Source organism: Penaeus monodon, chromosome 14 (assembly GCF_015228065.2).
Source record: "Penaeus monodon isolate SGIC_2016 chromosome 14, NSTDA_Pmon_1, whole genome shotgun sequence".
Lineage (NCBI taxonomy): Eukaryota > Metazoa > Arthropoda > Malacostraca > Decapoda > Penaeidae > Penaeus > Penaeus monodon.
Window position 1 is genome coordinate 17491550 of NC_051399.1, and position 5000 is coordinate 17496549.

The window sequence follows — 5000 nt, forward strand, 5'->3', positions numbered from 1 at the left end:
GACTTTAATGTCCTACCACAAGCATGGGTCGACTGAACGGGTTCCCTAACAGGCCCCCAAAGTCCTGAATTTTGGTCATGGTCCAGGAGACCTCTAGGTCAAAAGGTTTTCCCACATTGCTAAATGCATCAAGACCCAACCACCAGTGATTCCAGAGCCTTTAGATAGGTTTGCAAAAATCATTGGGCCCAAAATCAAAGGGCTGAGACCCTTTTTATTGCCCCGTGTTTTCTCCACAGACTTTGGAAAATAGCCCCTAACCCATTATCCAGTCCTTAAAGGGGTTTAAAAAGTGTTTGGGGAAAGGAAAAAGCCTGAAAATTAACAGGGAAAAAGTTTGACAGGCTTCCCACCACACTTTTCAGCCTTTTTAGTACCAAATATATAGATTTTCTAATAGGCCAAAAAAACCCCTTCAGAATTTCCCCCCGTTCAGAATCCTTTATAAACGATTCTCGATGCACCCCAGTCAAAGCCTTTTGAGATAAAATAGGGTGCAAGCAACCCCCAGCCGAAAATCCCCAATGGTTTTTTCCACAATTAATCAAAGCGCTAGGATATGGTATTTTTGTTTTACTTGCCAGGAGGGAATCCCCAAAATGCTTCTGTCTCTGGTGCCCTTTGTAGGGGTTTTTGGATCCATTTTTGTTTGAATGTGGCAAAAAAAATTTCCCGGGATACTGAGAGAAAAATGCATAGTAGTTTGCTACAATCCCATCCATAGGGGAATTCCCCATGCCCCTTATTTTGGTCAGGGGGAATGGGACCAGAAGGCAGTCAAGGGCTTTCCCTTTGGTTTTACCCCCAGCCTTTGCAGTTTAGGGGAATAACAATTTTTCCCGCGGTTCAACAAATTTTAGCTTAGAAATCCCCTATCCTAAAACCCCTGATAGGATAGGAAGGGTGGGTCCCGGGACAGGGATTGTGATACCCCTTTTCATCCCAACTAAAAGTTCAAAGAAACCCCCAAAAGGGTTTGAGAGGGTCGGGCCATGCACTGAGCGGCTGCAGGTTTACTGTGAGGAGGGTTAGAGTTTATTTTTTCAGAGCTTGGTAGACCGGGCGAAAGTCCCTTTACCAAGAAATGGCCTTCAACCTCCTCAGCAAGATTCCTGATATACTGTTCCTTGTCTCTTCTCATCAGTACCCTATACACTGAAGAGCGACGAAAAGTCCTGAACGCCAAGGCATTCGACACACTTCAGGGCCCCCAAGGTCTCCAAGGAGATGAAATTCTGCCTTGCCCTCGGACATATCCCAATGGACTCCTGCACTGCTTCGAGTGTTTCGCGTTTAAAGGGAACCCCCTCAGAACAACTGGGTCCGTCAGGTTTTCAAGTTCTTTTGAATCAATCAGAGACTACCGTGGCGAACCCCCTGGCACACTCATCTTCCCTCAGTCTGTCCCAAGTGAAACACCTTAGAGTTGGGGCCACTGGGACGCCAAGGAGTTTTGAGTGGCCCCTAATAGCCTATGGTCCGTGCACAGAACCAGCACTGGTAAACCCGCAATTCTGGAGGATCCCATCAAAGCGCTAAACACGAATTGGTCTATTTCCTTGGCACAGTACCGCAGCGAGGGGTGGAGCGGTGTACCAGGAGCTAGAAAATCGTCAAATCTCAGGGACCTAGCAAAAGTCCAAAACAAGAGGCTGTTCTCGCTGCTGGATAGCTCACGAGCAAGGGGGCCGACAGACATCTTTAGAGCTAGTTCACATTATATATTTTATATATATATATAATAAATATATTATTAATATAGTTTATTATTGTATATAGGATAAGGATATATGTATATGATATATATAAATATATATATATATATATATATATATATAATATATATATATACATATAAATATATATGTGTGTGTGTGTGGTTGTGTGTAGCATTATGTGTATATATGTGTATGTATGTACATGATATACAAATATACATACATACATGCGTATAAAATACAATAATATGCCTAATGGCCTAATAATATATATATATTATATATTATATATATTTTAAATAATAATATATTTTATATATATATACTTATACTTATACACACACACACACAAACATATAATACATACACACCACACACACAACACACACACAAAACCACACAACACCCCCAAACACACACAACACACACAACACACACACACACACACATATATATATAGTATTTATATATATACATATATATATATATATATATATATATATATATATATATTATATATAATAAAATATATATACATACACACACATATAACATATTGCACAAACACACTCACCACCCCCCAAACCACACCACAAATATACATATTATATATGTGTGTGTGCGTGTGTGTGTGTATAACGGGTATAAAACCCAATTACATTGGCTTGCAGGGGTATGGATACTGGTATTCGGTTTGACTCTTTATTTCTGAGAGTTGACACCACGCAGTATAAGACACACGAGACATGTCTAGTTGTGGGTAAGGCGCTATGCGGGTCGCAGCAGCTCCCCGGATGGAGAGGGCGGAGGGGACCTTAGCTGGTCGCTGGCGACAAAACCCCCCGAGACTAGGTCATTCTCGGTAAAAAGTAGGACCGTTCCAGCGGAGGAGCGATAGCAAAAGCTGCGGGAAAAGCATGGGGGGGAGCGAGGTGAGGTACTGGCTCCGTCTGCTACACTGATCGCTCCACTGTACATTGCTCGGCCACCTATCACCCCTCGCCCTCGAGGCGTCTTAGGTTTGCCTCAAGGGGTGACCTTTTTAATGTCGTTTTTAAAATTATTTTCGTCTTTTTTTTTATTTTGTGCTTTACTTTCACAAAGATAAAGAAAAATAGAAGAGGGAGACGTTGTACCGGTCCGCGTAGACCTGGCTTGAACTACCAACCGTCTCTGATAGATATGGGGAGTAAATAAGGGATACGCCCTCGGCAATCCCAGGATTTATTTGAACCACAGTCGTAACACAGAGAAGAAATAGATGTAACTTGTACATGTACGAACCACTCGTCACGAGGACAAAATTGCGGGCTAAAGAGATACATAATAAGTCTTTAGGGCCGGCACTAAGACAAGGGTCAATGTCTTTTGTCCTGCATGTATGAGTGAGGTGAAGGTGTGTGTGTATGCGTGTGTGAGTGACAGCTAGCATTAATGAGAGGGGAAAGCGAGAGTGCCCTCACACAGAGAATGAATCACAAACAAAATATTAACGTTCACTATAAAAAACTGAAGTAAATTAGCAATGCTAGCTTTTTAAAATTATTTCAACTACCACATTAAATTCAACATATAATGATATGCGACAGAAGTATGCATGAATGAATGGTGACATAAAAAATATTCGCCAACTTTTTCAAGCAAATCTTCTCGGGTCAGAAATATGAATTTAGCTTGCATGTTAGACCCCAATAAATTCATTGACGGGGGGATCTTATACCAAATGCCGTATATGACTGAAGCGATTTGGGGCCAGTAATATAATAAACCTGCTCTTTTCTGCGTATCTGTGAGGGCGCTCGCAAAATTCCCAAAGGATATAAAAAATTTTCACGAATCACACAAACGCTTGGGGTGTACCCAAAACATGCAAGTGACTTGGGGGAGGTGAGAAAGGTGTGGTTTAATAAGCGAATAATGATTCAAAGCTTAAACCTAAGTCAACATTAATTAATGGCCAAAAAACCGCGGGTAAACACCGACTCAAAAGGTGCCAAAACGAATAACTTGGGTTTTATTGTACCTACTTTCGAACGACGGGTGCAGATCTATTAGGCGTTTACGCATCCCCGGGGCAATATCAGGCAATTTTGTGCACTATGATATGGGGGAAGATCCTACGCTATATTCAAAATAATGAATGTAATTGAAATTGCGTATACATGATTCATTCTAGCGCCGATAGAACGTGTCACCAAAGCAATGTAAAAATGCTATGGTTAATTCCAAGGCGTCAACAAAAATAACAACCAAAATACAGGGAAACCTTTTATATATAATATATAATATATATTAAAAATATATATATAATATATATATATATATATAAAATATATATATATAAGTGTCCCAAATTTTATCCTTCCATTTCGCCACCGACCCGGGGGGAAAAAGAAAGTGAGGTCAGGTCAAGACAGGAAAATAACCTTTTTTAATCAAAGTGACCGCAAGCGAAAGAAAAGGTATGGTCAGGTCGGGGTGAGGGGGAGGAAAAAAAGAAATGATATTCGTGAAAGATAAAATCACGAACGCGTTAAATTCGTTGCAGATGAAACAATATAAATCTCTAAAAACGAGAGAAAATAATTAATTACTTAACTAAAAGAACGATATTCATGTTTATTGATTGCATACTCGATCACACGGAAAGTGATCTGAGGTGAAGGAATAGTGTGACAACGTGCCATTTGCTGTCATTAGCACCTTTTAACCCAACAAAAAACATGTATGGGGGAAGGAAGGGGAAAAAAAAATAAGAAAGGGGGCCCAAACGTGTACTTACATGTTTTTTTTGTTTTTCGACATGCTTTTAGCGGTCGAGCGGATTTTTCTTCGGGGGTAGTGTGTCCGTGTTGCATGCCAAAAGGATGCAACGGCCCTCACTGCCACCAGTTTGTACAAGGGTATGCGTACTCTAGTACAGTGGCTGACAGGGAGCAAAACACACGTAAAGGGGTGAACCCCACGCTACGAGACACTACAACTTGTCTAAAGGGGTAATCGGGCCGCGCGGAGGTCACGGTCAGCCCGCACGGAGGGAGGCGAGGGCTGACCTTAGGCCCGGGGGTAGCTTAACACGAACCCCCGAGGCCTAGGTCATTCTCGGTATAAGTAGTGGGCCGTTCCAGCTGGAGGGGCGATAGCAGCAGCTGTAGGAAGCATGGGGGGGAGCGAGGTGAGGTCACTGGCTCCGTCTGCTACGCTGATTTCTCCCGTGTACAGTGTGTGTACCTATATATACATATATATATATATTATATATTTTATATATATATATATTTT